General features: G+C 39.0%; 1 non-coding gene across 1 annotated transcript; it reads left to right on the top strand.

The window, feature by feature from the left end:
- The first annotated feature begins 15350 nt into the window (after positions 1-15350).
- LOC148550814 (small nucleolar RNA R71) lies at positions 15351-15458 on the top strand. Its single transcript, XR_015892793.1, has one exon. It is a non-coding gene; the product is annotated as a small nucleolar RNA R71 (small nucleolar RNA).
- The last annotated feature ends 335 nt before the right edge of the window (positions 15459-15793 follow it).

The raw sequence follows: 15793 nt of genomic DNA, 5'->3' as shown, positions 1-15793 counted from the left end.
AGAAACCCTCCAACCCTTGTAATTTATCATTTTCATGAACCCTAGGTTGATGTATATATGTGAAATTGGTTATGTTAGTGTATTTGGTGATTTTGGTGCATAATTGGGAGGTTGGTGTTGCTTGTGAAGCTTTGGTGAGGCTTGGAGCTAAGAGTTAGTGGAGACTTCCAAGAAGAAGCTCAATTAATTTGGCTACAAGAAGTACGGTTTAAATTTCATTTAAGTACCGTGTGGTGTGATGAGAATTCCTAGGCTAGATTCCCCTAGGATAAGTTTGGATTGTGCAAATAGTTGGTACTAATATGTATAGTTGATATGTAATGTGAATTAATGATTGGGTTGAAAATTGTGTGAATTTGTATGTTTGGTGTGTTGAGAATTTGATGAATTAGATAATGAATATTGGTTTGTGGAATAAGCATTTAAATTGTGAATTTGGGCCGGAGGCCGTGAATCTTGGGTCAGAGGCCAGAAGAGGTAATGAAGGTAAGTTGATGTTTGTATTGTGTGATGATATAAGAGATTGGATGAGTTTTAGATATTGAATGTGTAAATAATTGGTTTGGTTATTGAATAATAAGGTTTGAGGAATTGAGATGTGGAATTTGATAGTTTTGGGTAAAATTATGTAGATGAGGTAGGTATGGTTTTGGTTGAGTGTAATTATATGAATATGGTTGGGTTGTGGTCATTTGGACGAGTGGAAATGAATGTGGCTTGTGAACATGGGAAAAATTTGTGATTTCTATTTTGGATAAAAACTAATTTTTGACCAATTTTGGCAGTCTGTAACTCGGTCCACGGAGTTTGAAATTCTTCAAAATTGGACTTTTATGAAAGTTTATTCAACAATTTTTCCAACGGTTCAGAAATGGATGAAAAAGAAATTTTGTAGAAGAAGTTATGTGTGTTGGAAGTTTGAGGTTTGAAAATGTAATTCTGCAGCTTTTTAACTTGGTAAAAATTTTGGAATATCGTGCTTCCACGCGCACGCGTGGCCGACGCACAAGCGTCAATCTCAATTTTTACTCACCCACGCGTGTGCCTGGCCGACGCATACGTGTCGCTGCACTAATGCGAATGCCTCGTAGAAAACCAAAGAGTTGCGCAGGTACTGTGCTGGTTTTATGCGAGGAGCACAAAACGCACCCACGCGTACGCGTGGATGACGCGTACGCGTCCCTCTGCTTTTCTGACTCCCACGCGTGTGCGTAGGCGACTGGTGTACGAAATTGCGATCATCAACAATGGCACCAAAGACTTGGTGCTCTCAAACGTGAATCACACTTTGTCACAACTTCGCACAACTAACCAGCAAGTGCACTAGGTCGTCCAAGTAATAAACCTTACGTGAGTAACGGTCGATCCCACGGAGACTGTCGGCTTGAAGCAAGCTATGGTCACTTTGTAAATCTCAGTCAAGAGGATTCAAATGGTTATAGAGAATTGATAATTAAAACATAATTAAGATATAAACTATGATAGAGATACTTATGTAATTCATTGGTGAGAATTTCAGATAAGCGTATAGAGATGCTTTCGTTCCTCCTGAACCTCTGCTTTCCTGCTGTCTTCATCCAATCATTCCTACTCCTTTCCATGGCAAGCTGTATGTTGGGCATCACCGTTGTCAATGGCTACATCCCGTCCTCTCTGTGAAAATGGTCCAATGCGCTGTCACTGCATGGCTAATCATCTGTCGGTTCTCGATCATACTGGAATAGGATTTACTATCCGTTTGCATCTGTCACTACGCCCAGCACTCGCGAGTTTGAAGCTCGTCACAGTCATCCCTTCCCAGATCCTACTCGGAATACCACAGACAAGGTTTAGACTTTTCGGATCTCAGGAATGGCCGTCCATGGGTTCTAACTTATACCACGAAGATTCTAATATCTCGGACTCGGTCCTCTGTATTAGATATCTAAGAGATATTAATTCTAGCTTTTTTGCATGTAGAACGGAAGTGTTTGTCAGGCACGCGTTCGTAAGTGAGAATGATGATGAGCGTCACATAATCATCACATACATCATGTTCTTGGGTGCGACTGAAGATCTTAGAATAGGAATAAGCTTGAATTGAATAGAAAAACAATAGTACTGTGCATTAATACTCGAGGAACAGCAGAGCTCCACACCTTAATCTATGGTGTGTAGAAACTCTACCGTTGAAAATACATAAGAACAAGGTCTAGGCATGGCCGAGAGGCCAGCCCCCTAAACATGATCAAAGGATCAAAAGATAATCCAAAGATGATCCGAAGATGTAAATACAATAGTAACAAGTCTTATTTATACTAAACTAGTTACTAGGGTTTACAGAAATGAGTAAATGATGCAGAAATCCACTTCCGGGGCCCACTTGGTGTGTGCTTGGGCTGAGCATTGAAGCTTTCACGTGGAGAGGTCTTTCTTGGAGTTGAACGCCAGTTTGTAACCTGTTTCTGGCGTTTAACTCCACTTTGCAACCTGTTTCTGGCGTTTAACTCCAGAATAGGGCAGAAAGCTAGCGTTGAACGCCAGTTTGCGTCATCTAAACTCGGGCAAAGTATGGACTAATATATATTTCTAGAAAGCCCTGGATGTCTACTTTCCAACGCAATTGAGAGCACACCATTTGGAGTTCTGTAGCTCCAGAAAATTCATTTTGAGTGCAGAGAGGTCAGAATCCAACAGCATCTGCAGTCCTTCTTCAACCTCTGAATATGATTTTTGCTCAAGTCCCTCAATTTCAGCCAGAAAATACCTAAAATCATAGAAAAACACACAAAATCATAGTAAAGTTTAGAAATGTGATTTTTATTTAAAAACTAATAAAAATATACTGAAAACTAACTAAATCATACTGAAAACTATGTAAAAACAATGCCAAAAAGCGTATAAATTATCCGCTCATCACAACACCAAACTTAAATTGTTGCTTGTCCCCAAGCAACTGAAAATCAAATAGGATTAAAAGAAAAGAATATACTATAAATCCCAAAATATCAATGAAACTTAGCTCCAATCAGATGAGCAGGACTAGTAGCTTTTTGCCTCTTGAATAGTTTTGGCATCTCACTTTATCCCTTGAAGTTCAGAATGATTGGCATCTATAGGAACTTAGAATTCAGATAGTGTTATTGATTCTCCTAGTTCAGTATGTTGATTCTTGAACACAGCTACTTTATGAGTCTTGGCCGTGGCCCTAAGCACTTTGTTTTCCGGTATTACCACCGGATACATAAATGCCACAGACACATAACTGGGTGAACCTTTTCAGATTGTGACTCAGCTTTGCTAAAGTCTCCAATTAGAGGTGTCCAAGGTTCTTAAGCACACTCTTTTTTTTTTTTTTGCTTTGGACCTTGACTTTAACCGCTCAGTCTCAAATTTTCACTTGACACCTTCACGCCACAAGCACATGGTTAGGGACAGCTTGGTTTAGCAGCTTAGGCCAGGATTTTATTCCTTTAGGCCCTCCTATCCACTGATGCTCAAAGCCTTGGATCCTTTTTTATTACCCTTGCCTTTTGGTTTTAAGGGCTATTGGCTTTTTGCTCTTGCCTTTTGGTTTAAAGAGCTTTTGGCTTTTTCTGCTTGCTTTTTCTTTTTCTTTTTCTTTTTCTCTTTTTTTTTCGCTATTTTTCTCTTTTTTTTTTGCAAGCTTTTGTATTCACTGCTTTTTCTTGCTTCAAGAATCATTTTTATGATTTTTCAGATCTTCAAATAACATTTCTCCTTTTTCCTTATTCTTCAAGAGCCAACATATTTAACATTCATAAACCACAATATCAAAAGACATATGCACTGTTCAAGTATTCATTCAGAAAACAAAAAGTATTGTCACCACATCTAAATAATTAAACTAGTTTCAAGGATGAATTCGAAACCATGTACTTCTTGTTCTTTTGTTTTTAGAACATTTTTTCATTTAAGAGAGGTGATGGATTCATAGGACATTCATAACTTTAAGGCATAGACACTTAGACACTAGTGATCATATAGTGAAGACACAAACATAAATAAAACATAATGCTCAAAAATCGAAAAACAGTAAAATAAATAGACAAGGAGATTAAGGAATGAGTCCACCTTAGTGAGGATGTCGTCTTCCTCTTCTTGAAGAACCAATGGTGCTTTTGAGCTCCTCTATGTCTCTTCCTTGCCTTTGTTGCTCCTCCCTCATAGCTCTTTGATCTTCTCTAATCTCATGGAGAATGATGGAGTGCTCTTGGTGTTCCACCCTTAGTTGTCCCATGTTGGAACTTAATTCTCCTAGGGAGGTGTTGATTTGCTCCCAAAAGTTTTGTGGAGGGAAGTGCATCCCTTGAGGTATCTCAGGGATTTCATGGTGGGAAATTTCCTCATGCTCTTGTTGAGGTCCATGATCTCTTGTTTGCTCCATCCTTTTCTTAGTGATGGGCTTGTCCTCTTCAATGAGGATGTCTCCCTCTATGTCAATCCCAGCTGAATTGCAAAGGTGGCAAATGAGGTGAGGAAAGGCTAACCTTGCCAAAGTAGAGGACTTGTCAGCCACCTTGTAGAGTTCTTGAGGTATGATCTCATGAACTTCTACTTCCTCCCCAATCACGATACTATGGATCATGATGGCCGATAAACCACTATTTTATGGTTTATCTTGTGCTCAATTGAGTGGATTTTATCAACTCTTTACCCACTTATTCATAATATTTGCATGGTTTTATATTTCCTTCCTGATTTTGTGCTATGATTGAAAACATGCTTCTTTGATCTTATAATTGCTTATTATTAATCCTCTCTTATTACCATTAGATGCCTTGATATGTGTGTTAAGTGCTTTCAGAGATTATAGGGCAGGAATGGCTTGGAGGATGGAAAAGAAGCATGCAAAAGTGGAAGGAATACAAGAAGTTGGAGAAATTGCTAAGCTGTCTAGCCTGACCTCTTCGCACTCAAATGGCTATAACTTTAGCTACAGAGGTCCAAACGATGCGGTTCTAGTTGCGTTGGAAAGCTAACGTTCGGGGCTTCAATTTGATATATAATATGCCATAGTTTCTTTGACGCTAGGTGACGCGATCGCGTGCTCTATGCGGCCGCGTCGCAGTGACGGAAATCAGCGTGTTTGAATTCTTCTCCAGCGATTTCCGGGCTGTTTTCGACCCAGTTCGCGGCCCAGAAAATACAGATTAGAGGCTATAAAGTGGGGGATTACATCCATTCATAGACAAGCTCTCACATTCACAATTTTAGGAGTAGATGTAGTTTTTAGAGAGAGAGGTTCTCATCTCTCTCTTAGGATTAGGATTTAGGACTTCTCTTAGTTTTAGGAGTAACTCTCAATCCTAGGTTCTTTATTTTTATTTATTTTCCCAATTTAGTTTATTAACTGTTCTAGATTACTTGAATTAATATTATTTGAGGTATTTCAGTTATTATTGCTTTCTTTTATTTACATGATTATTGCTTCCCATCTGAAGGCATTCTTATTCCAGTAGATTTACTTTTCCCCTTTTGGTTTTGGTTAAGAAATCAGTAACTCAGGAGTTATCCAACACAACAGCATAATTGATAACTGTTATCTTTGCTAATTGAATTGAGCTTCAATAATCCCAACCTTTTCTTAGGAAATAAATAGGATTCGAAGATCAAACTAATTAGTCCCTTGACTTTCCTTTATTTTAGTAAAGGTTGACCAAGTGGAATTAAGATTCGACTTTCATTGTTATTGATAAGGATAACTAAGTCTGGACTTTCAATTTCTCATACCTTGCCAAGAGATTTTATTATTATTATTTTATTTTACTTGTCATATAAGATATTTCCTCCTTACTTCCAAAACCCCCAATTTACAATCTTCATAACCAATAATAAGAACATACTTCCCTGCAATTCTTTGAGAAGACGACCCGAGGTTTGAATACTCGGTTATCAATTTCAAAGGGGTTTGTTACTTGTGACAACCAAAACTTTTGTAAGCTAAGAAAGGTTAATTGCTTGGTTTAGTAACTATACTTACAACGAGAGTTTATTATAACCTCTAAACCATCAATCTTCAGTTCTTTCAAAATGGCGCCGTTGCCGGGGAATTGCAAACGTGTGCCTTATTATTGGTTATTGTAAATATTTTCTTTTGCTTGTTGATTTGTTTTTATTTTTATTTTTTTGCTTTTTCGTAAATTAAGAGATTATTGGTTTTTATTTTAAAATTTTTATCTTATCTTCTCTTATTTCAAAAATCAAATTTAAAAATTCAAATTTAAAAATTTTCAAAATTCAAATTTCAAATTCAAAATTTAAATAACCTTTTAATTTAAATTTGTTTTTATTTTTGTTTTTAATTTTTATTTGTTACTATGAACTCTCACCCCTTTGGCTATGAGTCTGGTTACAATTATGTTGCAGGAAGAAGAAATTACAATGAAAACAGGCATCAAGGTTAGAACAATCAAAGATGGGAGGAGTCACAAGGATTTGATCAACCCTCATGGCAACAACCACCTCCAATGGACTATCAACAACCACCACCATATGCCTATGAACCATTTCCTCAACATAAATTTGGACCACCAAACTCACAAGCCCCTTTACACCATTCACCTCCATATGACCCTAACCCACATCCACCATACCAACCACCCTATGAACCAAATGAACCATACATAGATCCACCCCAACCTCCGTTAGATAACAATACGCTCATCTCTAACATCATTGGTCTCACCTCTACACTCCAAAATCTTATATCCCGCATGAACCAACCCTCTACCTCTAATATTCAACCCTCAAGCTCTAGTGCACTTCCTTTTCAACCACATAATGATCTTTTCATCCCATCACCACCCTCCATGGAAGAGCACCCACATCCATCAATCCAAGAGCAAGATGATCCCAATTATGCTATTGATATGGAACAGGAAAGAAGGAATCATCTTCGCGAATCATACTTCATAAAGAGCTAGAATAGGCCCTATGGGTAAAGGTAGGAGAGACCCTTGAAGATGCAGGAGTAGTTAAAGGGAGTTGTCATAGAAAGAAAAATATCGAGGATGAGTATGATTTTATACTTAAACAACTGGACAAAGCAGCAATTATTAAAAAGGAATAAGTGGTTGCAAACTTAAGAGATGCTGTACCTCCATTGGAAAGTCCAGTCACAGAGCCTCCTTCCACGGTGTTTGATGTTGATGTTGATGTTGAGGAGAGCGTACAACCTCCAAGGCAGATCATGGTTGAAGACTTTGTAGAGGTTGATCAAGAGATGGAGATTAAAGAAGAAGAAGCACAACCTCCCATGCCCTTGGTGAGCAATAAAGAAGAGATCGAATTGGAGGAAAGCTACCAAGAGGATGAGGTTAAAACTGAAGAAGCTTGCAAAGAGGTAGAAATTTTCAAGGAAGAGCTTAAGGGAATGGAGCTTGAAATCTCTGTTCCAAACTTGTTAGAGACCCCTCCCCCTAAGTTGCCATCATCCTTCACAACATTCAAGTGGGTAAAATTCATATCCCTTAGCTTTCTAATTCCACTTTAATATGGGCTACTGGAGACGGATGGTCAACTTAAAGCTCTTTGTGGTATAAAGAGTAAGAAGAAGATGGTCAGTGGTAAGAACTGTCCTGCAAGGTTCATTATGGTTGGAAGCTTTAAGTTTAAACGCAAGGGTTGGTGTGAAGCTCAATTGAATGGGTCTAGGAAGTTGTTTGGACGCTTCAGTGAGAATTCTAAAGCTGAATCACCCGGACGGAATCATGATAATCAACTTGAAGACGGGTGCAAAAGCAAGATTTGGGACCCCGGAATTCATTCTGGCAATCAACACTCTTGGGGCCTTGTAACTTGCTTTAACTTACTTGAAGGCTTTCTGCGCCTAGTTTGGGACCCCGGAGGTTACTGGAATCACAAATATTGGTGGAGATTCCTGGATGAGTTCAAGCACAAGCCACCATAACAAGGAGCTCACCAAATGTCCAACTTAAGGACTTTAACTAAAAGTGCTAGGTGGGAGACAACCCACCATGGTATGATCGTTCTTTTTTTTTTCATTTTTATGTAGTTTTATTTGTTTTCGAGTTTTATTTTATTTTATTATATTGAACCTGGAGTTTTGCATCACATTTATATTAACAGTGCATTCTGCATTTTTTTTCAGATATATAAAAAAAAAAATACGCACGCGACGCGGCAGCGTTGCTGACGCGTCCGCGTCACTAGTGCGTTGAGGGGAAAAGAATTTAACAGAGAGTCACGCGAAAGCGTGGCTGGAGGCGCGCCTTTAGCATCATTTGACCCCACGCGACCGCGTCGCTGACGCGTCCGCGTCAGGTGGGAACTTTGGCCTCCCACGCGACCGCGTCACCCACGCGGTCGCGTGCCCTGAAAGTCGATGTAAAAAGGGTGCATGGCAGAGAGTTGAGCTGGAGTTGGGCTGGACTCGTGCTAGAAGCCCAAGTCCTCCCAGGCGAACGCGTGACCCACGCGTCCGTGTCATATTGGAAATAAGGCCACTCACGCGATCGCATACCCCACATGACCGCTTCACCTTGGATTTTGGCAATACTAAGTTTTGAACAGAGAATTGTGCGACTGCGAGGCTGCACTCGCGCCACTAGCACAAATCGAGTCACGCAACCGCGTGCCCCACGCGTCCGCGTCACCCAACCTTATCGCGCACCACGCGACCGCGTCACCCACGTGACCGCGTCGACAGCGTCGCACAACCTATCCAGATTAGTGCCAATTTTCTTATCTTTTCTTTTCTAATCCTAATTTCTTCCTTCTCTCTCCTTTCTCACTTTTTTTTTCTTCTTCTCATCCTTTTTCACTCTCATTCTATTTTATTTAATTTATTTGCATACTTTCATTCATTGCATATTTTTATTTTTCTAAATTTATTATTTTACCATTGGTGTTCACATGTTCTTATTCAACTGTTATATCTTTTCTGGTATTTTTTTGGTGCTTCATGACTTGTTTAATTCTGATTGTGTAATATTATTTAAATCGATGCCAATCTTTTATATCTGTATTACTTTTGCATTGACATGAATTTATATTATCTCTCCTTCCCCACTCTCCTCCCCATTGTTGTACATTTTGTACCACTGGCATGCCATGGCTTCTATTGTTTTCTCACTTGCATGTTGTAGCTACCATGTAATTGAGACCCTTATTATTTGGCATTAACCCACCCATACTGTATTTATTTTCCTATCTTTATTTCTAGGTTACTCTTCTTCCCTTTTTCTTTCAGGATGGCCACCCGGAAGAGAATCGGAAGACGTTTACATGGGGAGACAGGCAAGTCAATCTGCACAATCTATAGAGAAAAGCATCAGTTGAAGCCACCCGTCCACTTGCACATCTTAGCATGCACCGAGGACGGTGCAATCTTTAAGTGTGGGGAGGTCGATACCGATCTCCATGGGTTAGTACCTTCTTGTCTCAACACCAATGTTTAAATTTTCTTTGTAGTTAGTTGTTGCATTTGTATGTTTGTTTGATTTTTGTGCATATTTTACCACTTGGTTGAAGTAATATTTTCTTTTTCAAGAAACCTTTTAGAGCATTTCACTAATTTGAATAAAATTTAATATTACACTTGTTTGAAGAAATATTATACTTGAACATGATTTAGAGCTCGAACACACAAAACCTGTGAGATTTTGAGCCTATTTGAATTGGTTGCATTTTATCAACCAAAAATTTTGTTTTAGTGCGTATTTTTCTCTCTAAAATTGTGATCTTTGTCTTGCTTAATTCTATATTTCCATGGTTTGATGTATGCATGCACTTACATGATTAAACCTTTGTTTCACTAAGCTTACATACCCACATGGCCTTACCTCTCATTATCCTTTGCAAACTAATTTGAGCCTATTTTACCCTTTTGTTCTTTACTTTAGCTCATCACTAACTCTAAGCGGAAAACAATAATGTCCTTAATTTGAATCCTTGGTTAGCTTAGACTAGTGAGAATGCTTATGATTTAAGTGTGGGAAAAGTGGGTTTGGAAACAATTGGTTTAAGAATTGGGCATTGTATATCTTTATGAAAATGTGAAAAAAATGTTTAGGACATGATTCATGCATCCAATAATTTAATCATATGCATTGAGAAAAATAAAAGAAAAGAAAAAGAGCAATATATATATAAAAAAAAAAGAAGTGAGAAAAAGAAAAGAAAAAGAGCAAATAAGAAAAAGGGACAAAATGCCCCAAAGTAAGTGGTGAAAGCAATGCATATGTACTGTACTTAAAATTAGAATGCATGAATATGTGGAAAACATGGTTAAATGGACAAGTTAGGTTTTGTACTTCGATTACATGGATTGTCTTAAGTTAGGTGGGAAAAGTTTAAGTTAATTAAGGATTCAGATTTTAGTCCACTTGGCCAAATACAATCCTACCTTGACCCTAACCCCATTACAACCCTTAAAAGACCTCTTGATATGTGTATCTGTGCATTAAATTTATGTTGATTGTTAGATGAAGAGCAAGCCTTAGAAAGCAAGGTTAGTAGAGAATTGAGAGAATCGAACCTAAAACACATGAGTGATTAGAGTGTATACACTACCAGTGAGGGTTCGATGCTCAACTCATTGTTCCATACTTTCATGAGCTATTTTCTTCTTGAAAGTCTATTTGTACTTCATTTTGTATGATTTGAATTAGTGGAATCTGATTTATATTTGTCTTGGAGAATTTATTTATTTTTGACCAAGTAGGTAGAAACATTTTGCATGTAGTTGCATTCATATAGATAGGTTGCATTTCATACATTCTACCATTCCTCTTCATCTTTATAGCTTCTCTTGAGCTTAGCATGAGGACATGCTAATGTTTAAGTGTGGGGAGGTTGATAAATCACTATTTTATGGTTTATCTTGTGCTCAATTGAGTGGATTTTATCAACTCTTTACCCACTTATTCATAATATTTGCATGGTTTTATATTTCCTTCCTGATTTTGTGCTATGATTGAAAACATGCTTCTTTGATCTTATAATTGCTTATTATTAATCCTCTCTTATTACCATTAGATGCCTTGATATGTGTGTTAAGTGCTTTCAGAGATTATAGGGCAGGAATGGCTTGGAGGATGGAAAAGAAGCATGCAAAAGTGGAAGGAATACAAGAAGTTGGAGAAATTGCTAAGCTGTCCAGCCTGACCTCTTCGCACTCAAACGGCTATAACTTTAGATACAGAGGTCCAAACGACGCGGTTCCAGTTGTGTTGGAAAGCTAACGTCCGGGACTTCGATTTGATATATAATATGCCATAATTTCCTTGACGCTAAGCGACGCGATCGCGTGCTCCATGGGCCGCGTCGCAGTGATGGAAATCAGCGTGTTTGAATTCTTCTCCAGCGATTTCCGGGCTGTTTTCGACCCAGTTCGCGACCCAGAAAACACAGATTAGAGGCTATAAAGTGGGGGATTGCATCCATTCATAGACAAGCTCTCACATTCACAATTTTAGGAGTAAATGTAGTTTTTAGAGAGAGAGGTTCTCTCCTCTCTCTTAGGATTAGGATTTAGGACTTCTCTTAGTTTTAGGAGTAACTCTCAATTCCAGGTTCTTTATTTTTATTTATTTTCCCAATTTAGTTTATGAACTGTTCCAGATTACTTGAATTAATGTTATTTGAGGTATTTCAGTTATTATTGCTTTCTTTTATTTACATGATTATTGCTTTTCATCTGAAGGCATTCTTATTCCAGTAGATTTACTTTTCCCCTTTTAGTTTTGGTTAAGAAATCAGTAACTCAGGAGTTATCTAATTCAACAGCATAATTGATAACTGTTATCTTTGCTAATTGAATTGAGCTTCAATAATCCCAACCTTTTCTTAGGAAATAAATAGGATTCGAAGATCAAACTAATTAGTCCCTTGACTTTCCTTTATTTTAGTAAAGGTTGACCAAGTGGAATTAAGATTCGACTTTCATTGTTACTGATAAGGATAACTAAGTCTGGACTTCCAATTTCTCATACCTTGCCAAGAGATTTTATTATTATTATTTTATTTTACTTGTCATATAAGATATTCCCTCCTTACTTCCAAAACCCCCAATTTATAATCTTCATAACCAATAATACGAACATACTTCCCTGCAATTCCTTGAGAAGATGACCCGAGGTTTGAATACTCGGTTATCAATTTCAAAGGGGTTTGTTACTTGTGACAACCAAAACTTTTGTAAGAAAGGTTGATTGCTTGGTTTAGTAACTATACTTACAACGAGAGTTTACTATAACCTCTAAACCATCAATCTTCAGTTCTTTCAATGGCCCGATCTATAGTAACTTCAGATCGGTTGCTAGTAGGAATGATTGAGCGTTGAATAAACTCCAACCATCCTCTAGCTACAGGCTTAAGGTCCAGTCTTCTCAATTGAACCGGATTGCTTCTTGAGTCAATTTTCCATTGAGCTCCTTCCACACATATGTCCATGAAAACTTGGTCCAACCTTTGATCAAAGTTGACCCTTCTAGTGTAGGGGCATGCGTTTTCTTCCATCATTGGCAAGTTGAACGCTAGCCTTACATTTTCCGAACTGAAATCTAAGTATTTTCCCCGAACCATGGTGACCCAATGCTTTGGATTTGGGTTCACACTTTGATCATGGTTCCTAGTCATCCATGCGTTCGGATAGAACTCTTGAACCATTAAGATCCTGACTTGTTGAATGGGGTTGGTGAGAACTTCCCAGCCTCTTCTTCGGATCTCAAGTCGGATCTCCGGATACTCATTCTTTTTGAGTTTGAAAGGAACCTCAGGGATCACTTTCTTCTTAGCCACAACTTCATAGAAGTGGTCTTGATGGACCTTTGAGATGAATCTCTCCATCTCTCATGACTCAGAGGTGGAAGCAATTGCCTTCCCTTTCCTCTTTCTTGAGGATTCTCTGGCCTTAGGTGCCATTGATGATTATGGAAAAACAAAAAGCAATGCTTTTTACCACACCAAACTTAAAATGTTTGTTCGTCCCCGAGAAAAAGAAGAAAGAAAGAAGGAGAAGAAGAAAAAGAATGGAGGAGAGGGAGAGGGGTTTATATAGGGGTGGGATGGGATTTAGGGTTCGACCATTAGGGTTTGGTTTGGGAGGGAAAATAGTTTGAATTTTGAAGGTAGCTGGGGTTTTTGGGGAAGAGAGGATAGATATGAGTGGTGAAGAAGGGATGGGGAAGAGTGATTGAGGTGATTGGTGAAGGATATTTGGGGAAGAGAGTTATGAAAAGGTGTGAAGAGGAGAGAAGAAGTGATGGGGATCCTGTGGGGTCCACAGATCATGTGGGAATCTTGTGGGATTCACAGATCCAGTGGGGCCAAGGACTTAACATCCCTGCTCCAATTAGGCGTGTAAAACGCCCTTGCTGTGCAATCCTGGCATTCAACGCCAGACTGCTGCTTGTTTCTGGCGTTAAACGCCCAAATGTAGCCTGTTTCTGGCATTTAACATCAGGTAGATGCTTGTTTCTGGCGTTAAACGCTAGCTTGGTGCTTGTTTCTGGCGTTAAACACTAGACAGATGCTTGTTTCTGGCGTTTAAACGCCAGAATGCTCCTCCTCCAGGGTGTGCTGTTTTTAATGCTGTTTTTCATTTTTCAGTAGTTTTTGTGACTCCCCATGATCATTAACCTAATAAAACATGAAATAACAAAAAGAAAATAAAATAGATATGATTAATTAACATTGGGTTGCCTCCCAACAAGCGCTTTTTTAATGTCAATAGCTTGACAATGAGCTCTCATGGAGCCTCACAGATGTTCAGAGCATTGTTGGAACCTCTCAACACCAAACTTAGAGTTTGATTGTGGGGGCTTTGGTTGACTCTGCAGTGAGAGAAGCTTTTCATGCTTCCTCTCCATGGTTACAGAGGGAGATCCTTGAGTTTTAAACACAAGGTTGTCCTCATTCAGATGAAGGACCAATTCTCCACTGTCCACATCAATCACAGCTCTTGCTGTGGCTAGGAAGGGTCTTCCAAGGATGATGGATTCATCATCTTCCTTCCCAGTGTCTAGGATTATGAAATCAGCAGGGATGTAAAGGCCTTCAACCTTTACTAGCATGTCCTCTACTAGTCCATAAGCCTGTTTTCTTGAGTTGTCTGCCATCTCTAATGAGATTCTGGCAGCTTGCACCTCAAAGATCCCAAGTTTCTCCATTACAGAGAGTGGCATTAAGTTTATTCCTGATCCCAGGTCACACAGAGCCTTCTCAAAGGTCATGGTGCCTATGGTACAGGGTATTAAGAATTTGCCAGGATCCTGTTTCTTTTGAGGTAATTTCTGTCTATCCAATGCATTTAGTTCATTGGTGAGCAAGGGAGGTTCATCCTCCCAAGTCTCATTACCAAATAGTCTGGCATTCAGCTTCATGATTGCACCAAGGTACTTAGCAACTTGCTCTTCAGTAACGTCTTCATTCTCTTCAGAAGAAGAATACTCATCAAAGCTCATGAAGGGCAGAAGGAGGTTCAATAGAATCTCTATGGTCTTTAGATGAGCCTCAGATTCCTTTGGTTCCTCAAAGGGGAACTCCTTATTGGTCACTAAATGTCCCAGGAGGTCTTCCTCACTAGGATTCATGTCCTCCTCTTCCCTTGTAGGTTCGGCCATGATGGTCAAGTCAATGGCCTTGCACTCTCTCTTTGGATTTTCTTCTGTATTGCTTGGGAGAGTACTAGGAGGAGTTTCAGTGACCCTTTTACTCAGCTGGCCCACTTGTGCCTCCAAATTTCTATTGGAGGACCTTGTTTCATTCATGAAACTCACAGTGGCCCTAGATAGATCAGAGACTATATTTGCTAAGCTAGATGGGTTCTTCTCCGAATTTTCTGTCTGTTGCTGAGTGGATGATGGAAAAGGTTTGCTATTGCTAAACCTGTTTCTTCCACTATTATTAAAGCCTTGTTGAGGCTTTTGTTGATCCTTCCATGAGAAATTTGGATGATTTCTCCATGAGGGATTATAGGTGTTTCCATAGGGTTCACCCATGTAATTCACCTATGCTATTGCAGGGTTCTCAGGATCATAAGCTTCTTCTTCAGAAGATGGCTCTATAGTACTGTTGGATGATTCCTTCAATCCATTTAGACTCTGAGAGATCATATTGACTTGCTGAGTCAATATTTTGTTTTGAGCCAATATGGCATTCAGAGTATCAATTTCAAGAACTCCCTTCCTCATAGGCATCCCATTACTCACAGGATTCCTTTCAGAAGTGTACATGAATTGGTTATTTGCAACCATGTCAATGAGTTCTTGAGCTTCTGCAGGCATTTTCTTTAGGTGAATGGATCCACCTGCAGAATGGTCCAATGATATTTTAGATAATTCAGACAGACCATCATAGAATATATCCAGGATGGTCCATTCTGAAAGCATGTCAGAAGGACACTTTTTGGTCAGTTCCTTGTATCTCTCCCAAGTTTCATAGAGGGATTCACCTTCTTTCTGTTTGAAGGTTTGAACATCCACTCTAAGCTTGCTAAGCTTTTGAGGAGAAAAAAACTTGGCTAAGAAAGCCGTGACCAGCTTATCCCAAGAGTTCAGGCTATCTTTAGGTTGAGAGTCCAACCATATTCTAGCTCTGTCTCTTACAGCAAACGGGAAAAGCATAAGCCTGTAGACCTCGGGATCAACCCCATTGGTCTTAACAGTATCACAGATCTACAAGAATTCAGTTAAGAACTGAAAAGGATCTTCTGACGAAAGTCCATGAAACTTGCAGTTCTGTTGCATCAGAGAAACTAATTGAGGTTTAAGCTCAAAATTGTTTGCTCCAATGGCAGGGATTGAGATGCTTCTTCCATGTAAATTGG

The sequence above is a fragment of the Arachis ipaensis genome, chromosome B7 (assembly GCF_059453495.1).
Source record: "Arachis ipaensis isolate K30076 ecotype BB chromosome B7, ASM5945349v1, whole genome shotgun sequence".
In the NCBI taxonomy this organism is placed as follows: domain Eukaryota; kingdom Viridiplantae; phylum Streptophyta; class Magnoliopsida; order Fabales; family Fabaceae; genus Arachis; species Arachis ipaensis.
Note: the sequence above shows the minus strand (reverse complement) of the source record. Positions and strands in the feature narration are given on the sequence as shown.